This window comes from Patagioenas fasciata, chromosome 4, assembly GCF_037038585.1.
Source record: "Patagioenas fasciata isolate bPatFas1 chromosome 4, bPatFas1.hap1, whole genome shotgun sequence".
Lineage (NCBI taxonomy): Eukaryota > Metazoa > Chordata > Aves > Columbiformes > Columbidae > Patagioenas > Patagioenas fasciata.
The window spans coordinates 4,600,693-4,623,130 of record NC_092523.1 but is presented as its reverse complement, the minus strand read 5'-3'; the positions used below and the strand labels follow the sequence as shown (position 1 = coordinate 4,623,130).

Genomic DNA, 22,438 nt, shown 5'->3' with positions numbered 1-22,438 from the left:
GAAAATCAGTCTCGGCTAAGGCAAGACATGGTAGATCAGCTGCAAAACAGAGAACTTGACATTTGCGACTATTAGTAGTTCGAACAGCCTGAACCCATTACTTGATCTCCACAGTGCCCAGGTTGACATTCTTTTAAAAGTTACCCATATTAAACCACAACAAAACCACTCTGAAAATTGTTTTTATATCCTTCATCTTATCTTTGGTTAAAAGAAAATTACTGCTATTTCAAGTTATATCGGTTTAAAATTGATCACAAGAACTTCAAATGTCCACTGAGGTTGTTGTCTCTCTATTTTCCCTTTTTTTCTCCTATTTACCACTATATTACCATGGAAAAGGTGGTAGTTACTGCTTGACCTCTCAAAGCAAATTATTCAACAGTGCTGGTCACTTAAGCTACAGGCTCCCAGGTCATAAAAATCCCATCCCAAAGGGCTCTTGTTTTCTCTGAATTATCCCCGTCTTTGAGATAGATGCTACACAACCCTTAATGAAGAAGGAGACCTGCTGTGCTGTGAAGAAAATTCAGGTTTTGCCTTAAAACCAGTTCGAACCATGCAATCATTGAAAAAATATATATATATTATTTAAGCATTTCTTTTTTGTCACTTCTCGGATTTAAATGGAATTAGAAATACAGACTGTTTGTGAAACCACACAGAAATAACCCACAGCGCTGGACTGCAACAGCAAAGCTGGGAAACCAACAATAAAGGAGACTGTGATTTAATTTCAAACACACCTCAGGGAACCGCAGGTGGTTGCTACTAGAAAATAAGAAAAAAGGGAGAATTATCAGTGCTGACAAGAGCATTTCAACCTTTCCGTAATCGAGGGCACTGATTTGGGCAGAAGGGCTGTAAAGTCGTGGATAAAAAGTGACATTTTTTCTAGAGGACAAGCAGCTGTTGCTTAGAAACTGTTTACAGACAGATCCTGCTGGTGTATTTTAAAAAAACAATACAAAAATAGGTCATTCTTGGCTCTAGGTAGATCTTTATAGATATAAAATTCTCTACGCCTTCTTTTTATGTTTGCTGTCAAAAATTAACAATGCTTTAAGGAAAGCTGCTCGGATGCTCTATTTATCAATACTGCGCATTCCCAAGGGCAGAATGATCAACTTTGAACCAACCTGGTGGATGAACAGAGTGGATTCACATTGCAGTTTTTAGGCTGAGCCGAAGCTCCAGGCATAGGCTGGACCATCTTAGGAGGGGACTAAATCAAAAGAGAAATTAAAAGAGCAGGGCAAAAGTGCCATGAATCTTTTCATCCATTTCTCAGTTGTTGAAGAGGAAAAGAAACAAAAATACAAAAATTAAGAACAAGCAATGTCACTAGATCAAGGAAAAAAAAGTCTGTTCTACTTTTTAAACATATGATGAAACCAGGTCTGCTCAAGACACAAGAGAAAAGGCTCTAACACTTTTATATGAAGCCATAAGGCGATCACGTTTTACTTGAACAGAAGGTGAGGTCTGAATCAGATCATTTTCTGAAGGGAAATGGCACCAGGAGCTCCTAAAGTGTCTAAAACAAAATTGCAAGAATATCGGGCACTCGCTGCACAGAGAAAACAAATTAACTCAGAGAAGATGGGAAAGAAAAATTATATTAATCCAGAGCCAGTTTTCTCCCCTGCATAAATAATCCCTACTTGAGCAATTTTTCCTCATATAAATAACTGCATTTCTAAGAAGCCTCAAGTAAGAAGGCTCTTAGATCATTATTCACTTAAAAACCACTCAAAAATTTCCGACAAATCACTGCTTTCTGACTAAAAGAAAATAGAACCGACAGCTTGTGGTAATAAACAGCTCATTGTAGTCATTGCAGAGAAAGTCAATTTTTTTTTAATCTTGGTTTCAAAATAAATGTAGTACGGGCTTGCTTTCTTATATTAAACAAATCATACTAAATTAATACAAGAAGTACCACCACATGGCACTTAAGGTAGAGAAGGTCCAGATGTGACAGTGATCACATGGCTTCCCACCGGTGGCTAATGGAAGAAGATCCTATTCTCTTATGCCACAAATATAGTCAAAACCAACTTAAAAATAAAAACCTTCTAATAACTACGACTATTATTATCACAGAATCCCAGAATGTCAGGGATTGGAAGGGACCTGGAAAGCTCATCCAGTGCAATCCCCCCATGGAGCAGGAACACCCAGCTGAGGTTCCACAGGAAGGTGTCCAGGCGGGTTTGAATGTCTGCAGAGAAGGAGACTCCACAACCTCCCTGGGCAGCCTGGGCCAGGCTCTGACACCCTCACCAGGAACAAGTTTCTTCTCATATTTAAGTAGAACCTCCTGTGTTCCAGTTTGTACCCATTACCCCTTGTCCTGTCACTGGTTGTCACCGAGAAGAGTCTGGCTCCATCCTCCTGACACTCACCCTTTCCATATTGATCACCATGAATGAGTCCCCCCTCAGTCTCCTCCAAGCTCCAGAGCCCCAGCTCCCTCAGCCTTTCCTCACACGGGAGATGCTCCACTCCCTTCAGCATCTTTGTTGCCCTGAGCTGGACTCTCTCCAGCAGTTCCCTGTCCTTCTGGAACTGAGGGGCCACAACCGGACACAATATTCCAGGTGTGGTCTCCCCAGGGCAGAGCAGAGGGGCAGGAGAACCTCTCTGACCTACTGACCACCCCCTTCTAACCCACCCCAGGTACCATTGGCCTTCCTGGCCACAAGGGCCCAGTGCTGGCTCATGGTCACCCTGCTGTCCCCAGGACCCCCAGGTCCCTTTCCCCTGCACTGCTCTCTAATAGGTCATTCCCCAACTTATACTGGAACCTGGGGTTGTTCCTGCCCAAATTCAAGACTTTACACTTGCCCTTGTTCTATTTCATTAAATTTCTCCCCGCCCAGCTCTCCAGCCTGTCCAGGTCTCTGGATGGCAGCACAGCTTCCAGCGTCACCACTCCTCCCAGCTTGGTGTCACCAGCAAACTTGCTGACAGTCACTCTATTCCCTCATCCAAATCATTGATGAATATATTGAACAATACCGGCCCCAGCACTGACCCCTGAGGCACTGCACTGGATCCAGGCCTCAACTGGACTCTGCCCCATTGACCATGACTCTCTGGCTTCTTCCCTTCAGCCAGTTCCCAGTCCACCTCACTACCCCATCATCCAGACCGCACTCGCTCAGTTTAGCAGCAAGGATGCTGTGGGAGACTGTGTCCAATGCTCTTGATTAAAAGAACCATGAAGAGAATGTTAATGATTTACAAAACTGAAGATAACATGGCCCGTTTCCCAAAGGTTCGTAAAGGTGATTCGCGCAGCGGGGAGGAGAGCGGGGCCACCTCAATTTTTATTCATGTATTTCTGTGCTTATCTAAATGGGAAACAGAATTACTTTCTGTTAGCCCTCTGTCAGGTTCTCCGAGTTTTCAAATAACCGTTAATGAAATCACAAGACTTTCCCCAAAAAGCAGAAAGAAAAACAGCAACGGGACGCAAATATTGGACGGTAGCAACTCTGAGCAAGGGTGAAGCAAAAAAGCAGCTCCTTACATTCAGCTGCCTTGAAATAAAACGTGACAAATAATCAATCACACTTTACTGAGGCTCCACTTCAATGACAAGACAAATACAACTCTTAAAAACTATCATTTTCTTTCGGCTGAAGAACATAACTTAGTATAAAATGTTTAGCATTGGAACCGTTCATGATGTTAACACATAAGATATTCAGAAAACACCTGAAGTGTAACTTATTATAATAAAAAAATAAGTTTGTCTATTTTTCATCTTTTCCACAGTATCCTGACAACTCAATTTTAATACATTCCAATGTTTTTAACTTTAAAAACACCAGCAACGTATAATTTTCTTTCCTAGACATAGACTTCTCAGACTGAAGTTTGGGCTGACGTTTAGGATTTACAATAGACAAATATTTTCTTTAATGGATGTAAAATGTGGTGGAGTTTTGTTTCATTTTGCGCTTTCAAATGAGATGACCTTGATAAATACGACTGACAAACAACAGTTACTTTAGTGGTGATTAAACACGTGCAACAGCTGCACATGGTAGTTTCCCTATGGTAACAGAAGAAACCTAACAAATTACACAACTTCATCCAAATCATCAATTTTATTTAATGGAAACCAAAAATGAAAATGTAATTGTCGCTCTTCAGACACCAAAATGTCCCTGGAAGAACAAATAATGAAACCTTTCAAACATATTGACTCTGATCATCATCCTTGGCACATCCCGCATCTCCCCGTTGAATATTTTCCATAGCACTCTCCAGATTTAGAAACATGAGCCCACAATGAATTCCAATTCTTTATACAGGATACTCTGTGTATGAGATACACACACCTACAATACCCATAATTTTAAGGCAACATTCATAACTCTCCCTATTTCCATTTTCCCAACGGATCTCGGAAATGTCGGTATTCTCACCAAGTTTCATAATTATTGTGGCAAGGCACATTAAATAAAGACTAATCAAGAGTTGTGGTTTCTTCCAAGATGTTCTTCCCCCTACATTATCACTGTTTGAGTGGGTTTTTTTATAAAGTTAATAAATGTGAACAGAGCAATATGAAATGGATAAGGATAGGAAACACTTCACTGAGGGTCAGAGTGATGGATGGTTCTGCATGAACATTAGGAAGGAGAAATAGATTGGGACAGAAGTTGCAATTAGAACCATAAGAACAGGTTCAAGTTTGGTAACATAAATCTGCAGCCCTTCATATGGAGGAATCTGAATCTGCAGGTTTGTCTTTAATTAAATTCTTAAAATTAAAACACATTTTCTTGGTATGTTTGAAAACAGTTCATTCTAGGGGAAAACAACTGCCACTGCACCCCAGCACATTTGTGCCCTTCAAATACAATGAAACTCTTCACCTTGAGCTGCTATAACCCAGAACATTATACAGATACAACCCAGGACCTACACAAGACCAATGACCTGAATGAAGAGCAAGCTCAACACCATCAGGTGTCTGCAATAATGTCCTACAAGCTCACATTTAGGTAACCGAGTCCATCTGTAGTGTTTTGTTGTGCCCCAACGCAACACAATGAGTTTCTCGCTTCAAAAGAGTTCAAAATAGGAACAAAAAAATAGCTCATTAAAATAAAAGTTTGAGCGATATGTATCAAATATTTGTAGCAGAAGATAAATTGGAGGCAAACAAGAGCTGATGTACTGGACATGCTGCTACTTAAAAAAAAAAGACACGAGCTATTGAAATGGAAATTCCGTAATTACTGTTAAAGGACCGAGAGTTTAATCTCACATCCTCTAAATACCCAAAGCAACCCCTTATCTAAAATACCTAGAAACACACCTGCAATGCTGGAAGAGGCTCCCACTAAAATAAACCTTCCTACTTATTCATTGTGAAGTTTTTCTCATATTTTGCACATTTCTTGAGATCAGAGAAACATATTTCAGTTTCAGGGCAATTTATCCCAAAAGGAGTATTATGTGAATGTAGCTAAGAGTCAATATGGGTGCTCTTTTTTTTAAATGCAGAAGGGAAGTTCATCTACTGACATTACAGTATTTTTTATTGTATTTACATACTTCCCTCTCATTTAAAGAGCTCAGTGCTTGAAGCTGTTCAAAGTCTTCTTGTAACCAAGAGGTGACTTCAATTCTAACCATTTAGTAGCCATTTCTCATTAAAACTAGGTGGAAATGACTAAAAAACATATTTTTTAAAATAATTATTTCAAAATTTTTTCCTCACATGATCTTGGTTTCAACCCAATGAAAGAAAACCACAACGTGATGAAGAACAGCAATGAAAGACAAACATCTCAACCAACATCACCAAGGGCTGAGTGGCCAAAGTCACTCAAAATCTCGGAGATCCAGGTTCTAACTCCCCATTCAGACCATTAATTTCAAGCACACCTGATGAAGTGTTCAAACTACATCTTATTTCCTTGGGAAACGTGGCTTTTGGTCCGTCCTTTGAAGTTGTTGCTTTTTTATACGGAAATACTAATTGCTCTGACCCACCCATGTCCTGATCATTACAGACTCCAACTCATTCATGCTCTGTTTCAATAAATGCTTAATTATTGTGGATTAGCACCCAGGGGTTGATCTGGAAAGGCTTTGGCCATCCCAAGTGCTGCAGCATCCTTAGGGTACAACAAATCGCGGCAACAGAATGAATCTCACACCATCTTATGGTGCAGAAAGAGGAAAAATAAAAGATCCCAATTTTTAAATCATTACAGAAAAGTGATTTAAAAAGAAAAATAATAATAATAAGAAGAAGAAGAAGATGAAGAAGAAGTAGTTACCTCTAGTGTTTCCCCTTCTTCCTGATTGATCTTTTTATAGCAAAAAAGCCAGGAAGCTCTTCTTGTGCTATATAATATTTTCTTTCCATTTCTTTTGGCTGATGGTCAACCCCCCATCAATAATAAACTCAGTGCATCTCAACATCATTCTCACGAACCCAAAAGCCATAAAACAATTAAAACAAAGTTAAGCCGACTCCACACTTTGGTTGCAACCAACTTAGGAAGGGTCTGTCAATCTGAAATTGTGAAACACCTGAGCTAAAGGCTTCAACTTCAGTGCCCATCAAGCCCTAAAATTGTCGAAACCGAGTGGAACACAGAGCGCGGAGCCTCAAAAAAGCAGCTTTATTTGTGGCAACCTAATTTTGTTCGCAAGCCTATTTTTGCATTCAAACCACTCTGCTTTTCATGTGTTGAATCTGAATGGATACCCGGCAAAACGCTCACATCAAGGCTACAAATCAGTGATGTTTCTACTTAAAAATAAAGTCACCATGGCTACTACCATCACACAGCTTTCTCTACTACTTGACGACATTAATTCTGAAGGCTTTTTGGCTATGTTTGCATAAAATGTATGCTTCCATATTACTCTGTCATATAAATTAGGTTACGCTACAGCATTTGAGGTCACCTGGGACCATGGAATACCTCCAAGAAGACTCCGCAAAAAGCGAGCTGATAGTGTCTCTAGTCACATTAATGAAATTATAATTTATTAAATATAATTAAAATTAACAGTAAAATAGGGTTTCTTACTCTGACAGCTGGAGGTCAATATCGAACATGGTTACCCCATACATTTTCTGGTTCTTAGGCTGCATTTGTAATCAAAATTACTGCTGGTTCTAAACGCAGAATTAGAACAAAATGAGTCAAAAAGTATTTGCTATAGAAAATGCTCTGGAAATGCACTCAAGTTATTTAGAAGATGAGGAAAAAAATGCAGGGGAACGATGAAATTTATATGACATTTGATGCTGGTTTTTAAAAGAAAACAGAATATGATTAGAAGACAATTCTGCTCGAGACTCATGGCAATGTCATAGAATCACAGAACGTCCCAAGTCGGAAGGGACCCACAAGGATCATCGAGTCCAACTCCTGTCCCTGCATATGACAACCCCACAGTTCACACCATATAGAAAACACCTGTACAGCTCCATGATTCTGACCTGTACAGACCAAACATTCCCTGGGCTTGAGCCTGAATATAAAGCTTTGAATTTGAATAGAAAAGAAAAAACTTTGTCCAAGGATGCAAGTCACCTGAACACATTTTAGAGCGGATTAAAGCATCCAGTATTCCAGCTCTCTTAGCCATACATTGAATTCTCCCTACGCCATGCAAGTTAAATTAAATCATAAGATAGCAACAGTTCTTCTCTTCTATATTTTTTTAGTGTTCCTCTTCTTGCTAGATAACAGACATGACCCAGAAATGATATTTAGCAAAAGTCCAAAATGTTATGTCAGATGAATGAAACAGGCTTGAATTCTAGGGAAAGGTGACGGTGCAAGACGATGGGTGACGGCGCAAGACGAGGCCCATCCCAGTACAAGTGGTAGCTTTGCACACTGGTGTGGCCTCCGACCAGTGCTCCCAGTGAACTGGAATATTTGTTTGAATCTATTTATTCCTATTCTACCCCTCCACAGCCTCATTCTCCTTCATTCACGGACTTCCTGACCATTTCTTTTTCTTCGAAGTATTTCCACACAGTATCTGAGCTCTGGAAATGTAGATTACAAAGATAACAGATCCGTTTAAAATTAGACTGAGCAGCTGTAATTCTGCATTTGCATTTCCGACTTGATTATAGTAAGCACTCAGGACTATTTGTGTAAGAACTAGAAATGAGTTCACAAAAAAACATACGTATCTCTCTCACTTTGACAATAATAAACGGCACTCGTTTCTTTCTAACTGGTGACGAACGGTAGTTGTTTCTTTGCAATCCCGTAACTTCATTGTAAAGATTCACCTGCAGATTTTAATTGCGAGGATTAAAATTAACCAGCTTTCCTGTATTTTACAAATGGAAGAACTATTCTTCTACTCCCAGATTGAATCTGCTAAATTATTTTGAATAAGACTGTTAATGCTGATGAGTGATAGTGGATAACCATTTAGTAAGAGTTTTGGTAAATTCTTTATCAAAATCAAGCACAGATGATATAATCGATTTTACTGAGATATTGTGGCGCAATTTTTAAAAGTTATAAATGGATTCTTTTCTATTTGGGTAAAAATTGAAATAACCATTTGCATGATATGATTTTTAACAGATATACAGGGCAAAAACAGAAATAATTAGCCTCTATATTCAAAGTTTCTCAATACATATGGTGGTCTATATCAAAGCGACTGCAGCTTTTGCTTCCAGGAGTTTAAGCACAAGATTTAATCATTTTAATAGGAAATATGTATTATGTTTCTTTTATCTAACAAATAATCAGATGTTCTATTCCACAACACTGGCCATAAAGAAATTTCACCCCATGCATTCACCCTATCTTGCTTACAAATGCGATATTGCGTCTGGTGGGGGATTTGTAGGGATTCAGATATGAAGAATTAGCCATGGGTAACTTAGCACAGCTGATCGGATTTTATACCAGAAAGAGAGATCGCCCAATCAAAGTTCAAGGAAGATAATATTTAGTGACAGAGGATATCACCTCTATTCTCTATGTTCATTAACTTGTTTTCTATTTAATTATTTACAAAAATCTCTAAATTGACTCAAAAGTTACAGGACACTAAACAGAACATCTTAATAGACCAAGGAGTGAAAACCAAGATGTTTTTCCAGAGGGAATGTAGGAGCAATTAAAAAAACAAAACTCATCGGACAAATATAGCTGCAATATATTTTGAGCAAATTAAAACTGTAAATATCTTTACGTCACTTTTCAAGAAGCTTTATTCACATTTGTTAAGGTGTTTCCTTTGGAAAGGATACAACTATTGCTACTGACAGCATGATACTGCAATAGAAACCTAACTGGTGTTACGAGAATTTTGTCATAGTATTTTACTCCATAATCTAACTTGAAAGTTAAATCCTTACGGAAAGGTCCTTTGGACTTTCTATTGATGTCTGAAAAGACTAAGAGAACTGATAAACGGTTTTCTCAGGTCTGCACGAGAGGAGCAGAGTTTATGCATTTAAAATATAAGGAATAAAATATTTCCAATCGATCAATTTCTTGTAAGTAAAACTTAGTGAACTGAGAGATTTAACTGTCCGTGCTGTGCTGGTTGGGCTTTAATAGAGAATTTCCATAAAGACAGACTCAATGGTGGCTATTAGTAAATAATAGAGCATTAAAAATTAAAGTTGATTAGTTGTAGAAAAGGCCAAACTGATTAATCCATTTACAAGAAGCCTTAAGTCACTTAAAAGCTTAAGTCCCATTTGCAGAAGTCACCTGGGAGCCTCACCAGACCCAAACCGCTTCCACTTTCTGCTTATGAAATCTATTCAGAATTTAAGTTTGATATCCAAATTGTCTTCTGTTCTCATATTCTTGTTGACTTTAAGCATGATGTAACAGATACTTGTTTTTAAAATACATAACTGCAAAGAAAAGGACCAAGTACACAGGAGAAATGTCACGTCATAATTATTATAACACCGGGGATAACAGGTTGAAATATCTATAAAAATAGCTTTGAAATACAGAGATTCTTTAGGGTAACCGCAAAATCTACTACTTTTTTATCTCTCAAATTCAAACCCTGTGAGATGTTCTGGCTGTTAAAGGATTTGGTTTCACTTCACTGAATAATTCCCATTACTTAAGGAGCCTGAAGACTTGGGCAGTCTCTGCAGCAATGTTCAAATTTGCTTCTCTGTTCTCAGTCCTAGAATAGTGATGCAAGGGGTGATGTGACCGAAAAGTGCAGCTAGCCAAAAAAATAGCCCAAAAGAGATGGAATTTGAAACAAAATATGTGTAGCAGCGTTTGGTGGGGGTGGTGATATTCCTACCTGGGGAAATAACTTTCATTTTGCTAGAAATGTTAAACCTCAACACCTTGTTACAACCAAAAATAAAACACTATTCCTAAAGTAATGATTTTCCATAAGGTGCAAATCCTGGTTTTTCAACCCGCTGTAATGGTGAATGATGCTCACCACAAGTTCATGTCTTACTGTTTGAAAGCTTCCTTGTACACAACCATTGCTTGGAGCCAGACTTCCTAGTACTCTTGCAATGGCTCACATCGGATGTTGAGGAAACCATCTAGAAAACTGAAATGTAGAGAGAAACCTGACCCCAAATTCATTTACACCCGTACTGCTGAAGACTCAAGACAACAGCATTATCACTCGATACTTAGATGTATTGATATTAATTTCCATGAAACAGCAAGAAGCTGGAATACAAGAATAACAATTATTAACCACTTCTTTCAATGGGCCAAAACCTGGTTTCTGATCTTTATTGTCACATCCTCAACTTACTAGCTATGGAAGTCTTATCACTTTTTCCTCTTTCACATTAAAATACAAACACTATTATTTGTCCAATGGTGTTCAAGGTGTGATAGACTTAGAAGCAGCTTGACCGCAGTCGGGTTCAGGGTGGTGTAGATACAGCTGGAGGATCTTACCCATCCAGAACGGTATCTATGGAGGAACCAGAGTTTCTCAGCCACTTGTGCTTCCCATATCTGAGAATCAGAATAATTTGGGTCAGAAAGGACCTTCAAAGCTGATCTGGTCCAAGCCCCCGCCCCTTGGGAAAGTTCTCCCTGCTCAACGCATCCGCTTCAGTCTTTATCTAATTCCTCAGGAAAGTTGATCCTAAGAAACGTTACATTTATATAGACCAAGCAAGTTTATTTTAGACAAGAAGAAGCTCTTAGTTCGCCTCCAAAATCCAGCTTTCTTTTCATCTTCTTTCAATTCTGCTCTTTTTACATCTTCTCCTTGCATCTCTACCTCAAATTAGCCGTAGAGGAACGATTCCTACAGAGCTGAGCCACAAAAACTCCAATTAATTTATGACCCAGGCATGTCGCTGTAATTACTACCAGGTTAATGCTGTTATTCTGTATGATTATCCTTCCCATTCCCAACTACATATTGTATTATTTCTGTATACTTGCCCTTCGTATTCCCAATACCATTTGGTATTATATCTAAAAGCAAAGTATGTTCTATGCGTTGTACTGCCTATCAACAAAGTACAGAGGAAATAAAGGAAGAGTTTAGCTTTCTTCAGCCAGGCTTTGAAACATGCCATATTAAAAGCAAAATGTTTGAAATGTAATTAATTGTATGGCTGTGTCATTATACATAGAAAAAATAAAAAGGAGAATCTCATACTGATGTTCAGACAAATTGTAACACCTGGAAGGCATTGCCATAACTACTGCAATTTGACAACAAAGCAGGTTTCAATAAATAGTATTATTAGAAGGAAGAACCCATATATATTGAGAAGAAAGTATTAAGAGATAACAAATTCTAGAGGTTTTGAATCAGTGCAAGTCTAAAAAACTGATAGGTGAGGATTAAGATACTTATAAGCAACAGGAAGAAAAGAGGGGGGATTTGTAAGGACCAAATCATTCTTAACCCTCTCCCAGCTGTGCTACTGAACAGGGACTCTGATCCACACTGATAGTGCAAGCCACCAGATGCATTCAATAATTAATTCTTAATTAATTAGTAAATAAGTGAGAACATTTGCTGGTCCCTTATGAGAATGATGAATTACTCCTTCAGTCTACTGCAAGTACGATGTTAGAAACAATATTATTTGGCAATGAACATTTTTGATCAGCAGCATAGTTTAAAAGAGCTGGTGGGAGTGTGTGTGGCTATAGGAAGATTGGAGTGGTAGCAAAATAATCATTTTAAAAATATAAATGAGATTCTACTGATAAGTGCTATATTACAAAAAAATAGGAAGTAAAATTAATTAAAATAGATCTTAAATGAATCTGGTTTTATTCTTTGATACAACTGATAATTCAAATCAGTAAAAATATCTGTATATATGTATAAACTTGCATGGAACTTGGTGTGGTATCCTATGACACCCTGACAAAGTGGCACCAAATAGGTTCGGAATGAGTTAAGTGATATCTCAGAAAGGGAAAAAAAACAGTTTTTGAGAAGAACACATCACAACATAACTCAGATTAACATGGAGTTGCCCAAAGGTGGAACTACTATCACAAAATGATAATTATTTGCAAGCCTACACGTTCAATCGTGACAAAATTTGTGCAAGTTATAGATTGACAGAATGCTACATAACTGAGATAAATCAGTTACAAAAAGCAATCCCGAGCATTTAATATATTCAAGCTATGCTAGAAACAAAACATTCTTTAAAATTAAAAAAAAAAAAAGCCATGTACAAAGTTATAAAGCCACAATAATCCCGAAACACACGGTAGCCGACAGAACGATGAACTCTTGTGGACAGAAACAGCCCTGCAAAATGCAAAATCCAAATGCAGTGCTGCAGATCAAGGGTTAATATGGAAATGCAACATATAAAGGGAAGAGCAGCACCGGAGAGGTAATATTTAAACTCACAAACAGTGACAAATGTAAAGTATTTTAGTCCACTTGTGGTTTTTTCAAATAGAAAGGGGAGGGAATACTAAGTTAGAGCAGGTAAATATTCTCATAATAAGAAAACACTTTGAGTTCTCCAGCATAGGGGAGAAAAGCACATCAGGAACCAGCAACTGGAAGCTGAGGCCAAAGAACTTAATAAACAGCAGATTCTCCACCTCTTACTGACCAAAAAGCCAATTTTTCTGGAAAAACGGATTTCAGCCAAATGCAAGTTGTTGCACTCAAAAAGTGACTGGATAAAATCCAACTGGCTATAATAAAGGGGTCAGAGTAGAAGATCTAATTGCTTATTTTGGCTTTCAAGTCTCAGTCTACAAATACTCCTGGTTTTCAGTGGTTCAAAGGCACTGCAGTAGTGCAATAAATGCTCGATGTTAATATGCATATTAATATTAATTCTGCATAAATGAGGGTTGCATGGCCATGTAAGGACTCAAGCGACACTGGGGTTCTCCTGGTGGGGCTTTTTACCATCAACACAGCCCGTTAATGGAATTACAGCTGCCTTGTTTCTGTAAACCATGATTTACACAATGGAGTGGCAAAGTTCAGCCTTCACGTCAGTACTTTTTCTCCTCTAGAAAGAATTCTAGTACAAAGAGCCTGATACAATGCGTAGTATCAATCACAGCTTGGTAAAAAGGGAAACCAGCAGCATCGTAACAGCTGCAAAGCCTGTGAGATCTGTTCACATCAATATCATTTAAGACTATTATTGATGTTACATATCTACCTTGTCCTCCAAAACACACAATATTCACTGTGATCTTTGACAAGCCTGCAGAATCTAAATTTCTTAGGCAATACATGCCAAAATAGCATATAATGCGTGTTTTAGTATTAATCAGGCTGATGGAGTTTTGCTGTAGCTGTGGGCAAGAACAGGGGTTTTGCAACATCCCTACCCTGATAGTAAAGTATAAAGAAACTTCCAATCCAGCAAAGGGAAGCTGAAAAGAGGCTGAAATAACCATTCTGCCACTACACAGCACGAAGGACAGAAACGCGACCACCAACCCGTCATTTCAACCGATGGAGCATCACCTTGAAAAGAAAAGCATCGCACACAACCGGCGAGAAGCACCTTCGCCCCTCCAATCTGCAGAGAAGCAGGTGCGTGTCACCTACTCCTCGCATTACACCCCATTGTAAGTGCGTACAAGTTCCCTTCCCGAGCGCTTCTCGCACACACATCCACAGCCCCGATTCCCAAAGGGATGAGGCAAGCAGGGAAGCCTCGCCACGCCGCTTCCCACCGCGTCCAAGCAAAACTTCTTCCAATTTGCGAGCCACGCAACGAGACGCTTTGGCCATCGTCCTCCGGCCAACAACCGCGCCGCTTCTCACCATCCCCACGGCGAGACAAAGCCACACTTTAAACTTTCGCTCTTTGCCACCGGAGCAAATCCCTAAGACGGGAGCTGGCACCTTTAGGGCTGGATTTTGGGGTGGGATGAGAAGCGGGTGATTCAAAAGGGTTCAGACCCTGGCAGAGGCCTAAAGGCAAGGATTTGAAAAAGCTCCTTTTTGCTCCTTTTCCCCCTCCCCAGGGCACAGCTCCGCTCCCCGCCGGCTCCGGCCGAGACAATCGGAGCAGCAGCGACTGAATTACAGACACGCGCGGTGGATGGAGAAAAGGGAGGAAGAAACCTCTGATGCTTGAAGAAAGGAAAATAATTAAAACAACAAAAAAAGAGACAACGAAACACTAGGTTTCACCCCGAAGCAACGCTAGGTAAATAGATGAATAAGCGAAACGCCACGCCTTTGACCCCTTCTTTTCTTCCCCACATATAATCCCTGTCTTCTCGTAATACACACACACCATAAAACGACCGTTAATTCAAATCCATTCTTTCAAGGAAGGGGGATTATCTCTGTGTGTGAGCGACTCTACCTCCTTCACCGCGTGAGAAATAAAATTGCATTTAAAAAAAGGGGGATAAGGGGTAAAAATAAGAAAAGCACGGTTATTATTTCTGGTGGGTGCAGGAGGAAGGAGTCTGGGGGATGGGGAGGAGTGGAGAAAGGTGGCTGAGAAGAAAGGAACGGAGGAGCAGGAAGCCCGGGGAAGGATGAAGGGAAGGAGGATGAAGGGGAAGGAGGATGAGGAAAGCAGGATGGAAGGAAGGAGCTCGGAGAAGGGGGAGGGAAGGAACGAACGGGATGAGGGGAAGAAAGGAGGATGCTGTGCCCTGGCCTCACCTCGGCTCGCTGGGTGGGGGTGGGAGAATCTCTCGCCGCCGCCTCCTCTGCTGCCGCCTCCTCCTCCTCCTCCTCCTCCTCCCCGGCAGCGCGGGGAACTGGCGGTGCGGTGCGGTGCGGTGCGGTGCGGTGCGGTGCGGTGCGGTGCGGCTCCGCTCCCGGCCCCCGCCCACGCCGCTACCGGCCCGACCCGCGTCCGCTCGGCTGTACGGACGCCCGGGAGCCGCCGCCGCCGCCGGGCTCCCCGCGGCAGCCACTAGGGGAGGAGGCAGCGCGCCTGCGCCGCTGCGGGCCGCGGGTGCGCCGTGCTGGGGGGGCCGCGCAGCCCGCCCCGGTGCAGCGGTTCCAGGCCGCGGCGGGGCCGCCGCAGCGCGGAGTGGCTGTGAGTGTGGAAACGGCGTTACCAGGCGGCCGGGGGAGGGATGCACGGAGGGGGCGGTGCGGGGGAGCCGCGGGGCTGGGGAGGGAGGGAGCAGAGCAACCGGGAGGGTGCTGGATGGGACGGGAGGGCCCGGAGCACGGCGGCAGGTGAAGAGCGGAGGTGAGAGCACGGGCAGCGCAGCGGGGCCGGGGGTTCGGTGTGTGCGGGTGGGAGCCCGGGGGGGCTACGGAAAGGCCGCACAGAGACCGCTGCCGCGTCGGGCTGTTCGCAAGCGCAGCGCGGCCGCAAAGGGACAGAGATGTCAGCGGGCAGCGGGACGGGAGAAGTGATCGTGAAGTGAGTCGGCACCTCGGATCCTGGGGTCAGTTTTGGGCCCCTCATCGTAACAAGATCATTGAGGTGCTGGAGAGAGTGCAGAGGAGGCAACAAAGCTGGTGAGGGGCTGGAGCACAAGTGTGATGGGAGCGGCTGAGGGACCTGGGGGGTTCATCTGGAGAACAGGAGCTGAGGGGAGACCTTCTGATCTCTGAACTGCCTGAAAGGAGCTTGGAGCCAGGGGGGGTCGGGCTCTGCTCCCCAGGAACAAGCGCCAGGAGCAGAGGAAACGGCCTCAAGTTGCACCAGGGGAGGTTGAGGTTGGATGTGGGGAACAATTTCTTCCCCAAAGGGCTGTGGGGCATTGGAACAGGCTGCTCAGGGCAGTGCTGGAGTCACCATCCCTGCAGGGGTTTAAAAGGCGTTTAGACAACGTTCTCAGGGACACAGTTTAGTCCGAGAGTTGGGTTATGATTGGACTCAATGATCCTGAGTGTCTTCCAACCTGAATGATTCTATGATTTGTTTGTGTAACAGTCTCTTGTGCTGCTCCAGATACCACGCTGGGGGCAGGCGATTGCTCCATGAATGTACCATACGGACCATTTGCAAAACCTTTGTTTCTCCTCTTCTGTTAAACTATGAAAACTTCACTTACAGCTTTCTTGTTACTTGCCGTAGAGCCCTACAGCCTCTGTACTGAATGTCAGGTTTTGTCCCACTCTGCAAAGCCTTGCACTTTTCTTTTTCTTCCTGTCATTTCACTTCTATCACTTATCTTACTGTGACTAAGGATTGGGGTTTTTTGCCACGCTGCAGCACCTTTTCCTGCTGTTTCTTTCAGATGGAACATGCTGCCACCGTCCTGCTCCAAAATCCCTGAGCCTGAAGCCGCAGTGACAGAGGATCCCTGTGCAGTAGGTGTCGTTGAAGAGACTTTGCCATTTCGAGGCAGCGCGAATCCCGACGACGTGCTGTTCTGTGCATCCTTTGCACTTCTTCTGCCATCCATCTGCTCCATCAGCTTCTGTGTAAACTCGCAGGCAAAAACGAGGGGAGGAGGATGAGTCTTCACATGCTTCTACCTTTTCTTGTCTGTTTTAGGCTCAGAGGGGACTTGCCAAAACAATTGCCTTCCCTCAGGCTATAAGGGAATGATGTTAGTAGTACAGGTATCTGTCTTTTTCTTATCTCTTCCACAGCCTGAGAAAAAATAATGTCAAGATCTACATTCATTCTTACAAAAAACAAATAAGGAAGGGAGCTGAATCAGAACCTTAATTTGCTTTATCAAGGCACAGAGTCCAGGGGAGAGTTTGAAACAGGGGAAACAATTTCTTAGGCAAGAACTCGTTTAAATCTGATCAGATTCATCATGGCATATGCGTGTTAGGCCATATAACAAATGTAAGTAGTCACAATCGATAGTGTGGTAACACCCAGCTGAGGTTCCACAGGAAGGTGTCCAGGCGGGTTTGAATGTCTGCAGAGAAGGAGACTCCACAACCTCCCTGGGCAGCCTGGGCCAGGCTCTGCCACCCTCACTGAGAAGTTTCTTCTCAAATTTAAGTGGAACCTCTTGTGTTCCAGTTTGAACCCATTGCCCCTTGTCCTATCATTGGTTGTCACTGAGAAGAGCCTGGCTCCATCCTCCTGACACTCCGCCTTTCCATATTGATCCCCATGAATGAGTCCCCCCTCAGTCTCCTCTTCTCCAGCTCCAGAGCCCCAGCTCCCTCAGCCTCTCCTCACACGGGAGATGCTCCACTCCCTTCAGCATCTGGGTGGCTGCGCTGGACTCTCTCCAGCAGTTCCCTGTGCTCCTGGAACTGAGGCCCACAACTGGACACAATATTCCAGATGCTAATAACTATCACAGAGTAAGAACAATTCTCTTTAAAATTTTCAGTCTAAGGAACAGAAGGGGTTTCTCTGAGGCCATAGTTCCAAATGCAGGTCATTCATTATCCTTCTCTTGAAGAAAACAGCCAATGGATTTGCTTCACTCAGGGAAATTACAGTCCTTAACCTTCTGCTTCTTTGATTATTGCATCCAGTTGTGTTTTCTGTACATATGAAGTAGGGTGGAAAGTGTCTGGTACGTGCTCATCCACATAAAAATTGCTGGATTCCTTCACTGAATCATAGCACTTCTCTGCAATGTGATTTCAGTGTATTGCGTTAAACTTTGATCCTTTTTCAGGCCTTATTATACAAGCTCCTGTTGTCTTAATGGGGTTTTTAGTAGACAAAACATGGCAAGGAATATCCGTATCTGACATTGCATCTCGGTGATCTAGAGGTAACCAGCTGTACAACTTTTGGTCTACAAGAAAACTAAACTTGTTTTTATTAACCTTTCTTTTGTTTATCACTTCTGGTTTGCATTACATTAAAGACTATCTGTCCTTAAGATTTAAACCAGATATTTGTGATATATCACTTGCTAAACATTTTTAAGCAGAAGAAATGCTGTCACTTAAATATATTTTCTAACTTGTGGGTGCAAAGTAGTGGTGAGGTAGAATCAAGATTTGGTTTAGACACAATAATGGTTTTGGAAATTATCTGCCACATTTTGAAGTATGTAACATTTCTAATTTCCTTTTGTTTTTTTCTATTGACAGAGGAGGATGCATCTTTCCATTTACATCTGTAAAAACACACACAAGACTTCTAACTAAAACATGGCCTGAAGAAAGTTAATGAGGTTGTTAGTAGTCTGCGTCACAAATGAAAGACTATAAATGACTCTGGTCTTTTCCTTCAGGCCTTGCTGAATCAGGACAGAATATTGACTTTTCTAAAGGAACAGCAACTGTAAGTAAAAAAGAGGAGGAAAATCAAGAATACAAAAAAAAAAAGAAAGCTGATGGCAAGAGCTACTACTGATTGTGACCAATCTGTTGCAAACTGGAGGTTTCTATCTTAATGGACATTTGACCATCTCGTTAATTAACTTTTTTTAGAAAGGTCGAACCTCTTCTTCTGCTCAAGGTCGTGTACTTCAATAGGAAATTTTTCATCAGCTGCAATAGCAATACAGCAAGATAAAATCCAGGGGGGTTGATTATGATCACATTACTTCATACCCCTTTGCCCTGTCCTCACTTTTCTCTGACAGTTAATGATATAAAGAATTTGGCGTGACCAATGTGAATAATCACACAGGCTTATGACGATGCGCAATTATGTAGCAGCAAGCTCATCCGCTTCCAGTTTGGAGATGAATTTAGCTTCAAACAGAAAGAAAATGACATTCCGAAAATCCACATGGACCCGTTAATTGTGAAAAGTTCTCCATGGAAAACAAGCATGCCACCTTTACATTAAAAAATCTTGCTTTCAACAGCAAAAATGCATAGTGGAATTTAATTATGCAGCTTGTTGCTTCTCAAAAAATGATTGAACCTCTTGATCGATTGGGTCAAGAGTTACACGAGGCCTTGCGTAAAACACAACTCAACTGGGAATGACACTGCAGGAATATTTACACCTTCAAAGTATTCTTCAGGTTTCAGTGACAACAGAAGAAGAAAGAAAAGAAAACAGAGAGCGATTTTTCATTGAATTAATAATCCTGCTCAAAATATTGAAGCAAACTGTGATGACTTGCAATAAGAAGTTGTGGGGTGAAATAAAACTACTACTATCTTGTTTTGGAAATTTCTGTCCAAGTGCTAAGATCCATTCCACTTCATGAATTCTTCATGCAAACTGCATAAAATACCTTTTTTTTAAAAAAAAAAAAAAAGTGAATGCTTTCCATAACAGTATTTTGGCAAATTAAATTAAAACAGGTTGCTATGACAGTTCCTACAAATATTTCTATTTTAGCCTTGTTTTGTATTATAAATATGTCAAGATGAAGCCGTTTCTGTCAAAACAGATTTTTTTCCTCATGGGAAATTTTTCCAGGCATTTTTTAAATGCCTTAATTTTCAGTACTCACCAAAGTCAAGATGAAGGTTATTTCAAATGCTCTCATATCTGCGTAATCCTAAACCCACAAGAGCATAGCTTTAGTCTTATAAATGAATAATGTCATTAGATACAGTATTGTTAATTTAATTGACTTTGTTTACTGCTCTCTATAACAAATGATTGAAAAATGACATTTAACATGGGCTAAGCCATTTCTAGTGGTTTCTGAAGTGGAAGTCAATGGTATAGATAAGAGCTATTGTCAGAAATTGGGAACAGTCCCGGTTTTGTTCCCAAATGCCAAGTGAAATCTTAAGTGGATACAGGGAACTGCATCTAGTCCTTTGGAAATAAGAAACTCACTGTGTTAGTCAAGAGTAAGCAAGTATACTTAGTAGTATAATAAGTAATAGTAATAAAATAGTAAGTAAGGTTACGTATAGTATTTACCACTTTGGGAGTTGAGTCTTCACGTTCAGAGGTGTAGAAAGGACTGAGTATTTTCAGGTTTTACATTTTTGGGCATTAAAATATAAGAACTACACTTTGGAGAAGGAGCTGCCAAACATAGAGCTCACCAGTGTGGAGCAATAAGGTTGATAAATTATCATTAAAGATATTTCTGTGATTAGAATTCATAGATATGCCTTCTAGAAATTAACCGAGACATCCTATACACACGGGTTAATCGTGGGGTTTAAATCAAGGGGATTTTTTGGGTTGTCGATTGTATCTCCTAACAGTGTTGGTTTATGCTGCAGTCTCTCAAAATGTGACCCGAGAACCAGACCACAGCAGCAATATGTGCTTGAGTTCTGTCGAGGAAATTAGAGATGATTTGATTAATGGCAGCTTATTCCTGGTGCTCTGAAGCTGCCGAGAAAGAAGAAAAAGGAATTGTCCCAAAGCAAGAAACAAAATAACCAGAGAGCATGTGGAATTTTAAGAGAAAACCCTGATTTTTATTTTGTTTTAATGTTCAAAACTCTAGCAACCTTCACTCTTTTCTTCCCCCCTATACATGTTGACATTAATAACACTTTTGCAGTTGACTTGCAAGAACAGATGCCTTTATTTAATGCTTTTGTTTTAATGCTTCAATGTTTTTGTCCTGTTAGCACATGGTTTGGGAGAACCTGGAGTCATAGGAAGTCAAAGGGAAAGTGCTCCTGGGAAATCAGTTATTTGTATAAAGCTGATGAAAAAACAAGTGCTTCATGTGAGGGCTCTGACTCTGTTAAAGGACATTTGGCTCCGGGACAATTTGTTTAACCTAACAGGTGTAAATTTATGTAGCTGTAAAAATGATGTTAGAACTAAAAATATCTATAATTAGTGCATTTGCTATGAACATTTTTGAGGGAGCTCAACCACAGAAATATACCCATCATTATGAAAAAAATATAACAATGTTCAGAAGTATGTTGAAAGGAAAAAAATAATGACATCTTACCAGTCAGTATTTGAATTTCCAGAAGTAGATGGGCAATAATGGCCACCCCATGAAAGGTGCTCAAGCTATACATTACCAGTACTTTCTCAATGTAATAGTAAATGCTGTCGGAGTAGTTCAAATTCACTTAACTCCATAAACATATTAAAATCATACTAATGATGTAAGAAAAAGACATGCAAACAATCATAAAAGATTATCATGATTTAAAAAGTGTGTGTGGTGCCTTGACCCATTAGTATGCTGCATTAAAGCATTGAATATATGTTTTCATTATTTATTGAGTGGCCAAAAAATTCTTAAGGGCCTTTTAGGTAGTGTGTAATACCACCCCTTTCCCAAAAGTAGCCTCCCTTTACAACATGAATATCCTTAAAAAATAAATCCCAGCCATAGAATCATAGAATATCCTGAATTGGAAAGGACCCACAAGGATCATTGAGTCCATCTCCTGTCCCTGCACAGGACAACCCCAAAATTCACACCATGTGTTGTCCAGTTGCTTGTTGAAGACCTTAAATGTTGTACCTTTTATCAGTTATGATTATAAAGGTGTAGAGTACAAGGTAGCTTGATGGGTTATGGCTGCATGGACATGAGATTTAAGGTCAAACTGTATAAGTAAAATATTGAGGAAATAAGTTTTAATACTACTGTATTACACATCTCACTTCTCCTGGTTTTTGGTAGCGTTATTTCCAAAAAGTATGTTCCGAGAAGAGTGTTTTCTTAGTAAGCAAACAGTTATTCCAGTATGTTCTAATATACCGGGGACTTATTTTACAACAATCTTTCTTTATAAGGTGACAGTGGACATTGAAAAATTGCCTAATCTGTTCCATCTCCACTTTCACTCTGAAAACTGTATCATTATAAATTATAATAAAAAGTGACCAGAGTAATAATTGAAAGAACATTTGGCATCTTCGAAATGAGACTTGGATGCTTAGATGGATGTGGTAGGACAGAACTAAACTGAAGTTCAGAGTAGCCCTGGTAGATGTGTATTATGTGATATTGCCATTAAATGCAGTGGGTCTGTAAAGACAAAAAGGAAGTAATTTAATGAGTCAGTCCAAATTACTGAAGTAAATGATGTACGCGTGGAAAGTTGCATCATGATAGGACAGAGGAAATTAAAAATAAGGTGCAACCTATCTGGAACCAAGAGATAAGCCCCTTTCCTGGGTTTACTGTCCTAATGCACCCAAATTCCTTATCACCTCTTCCCTTGC

The 22,438-nt window shown here is 40.7% G+C and overlaps 1 protein-coding gene across 3 annotated transcripts in view; it reads right to left on the bottom strand.

Annotated features, from left to right (window-relative positions):
- The window catches only part of CTNNA2 (catenin alpha 2), a 529,887-nt gene that overhangs the window by 466,912 nt on the left and 40,537 nt on the right, over positions 1–22,438 (bottom strand). For 2 of the 3 annotated variants that reach the window (XM_065836058.2, XM_065836059.2), the window contains exon 1: positions 15,130–15,262. The exons of the other annotated variant lie outside the window; for it this stretch is intronic. The gene's annotated coding sequence lies outside the window, so the exon portion shown is untranslated. Of the gene's footprint in view, positions 1–15,129; positions 15,263–22,438 lie in introns of those variants that run through there. 3 annotated transcript variants of the gene reach the window in all.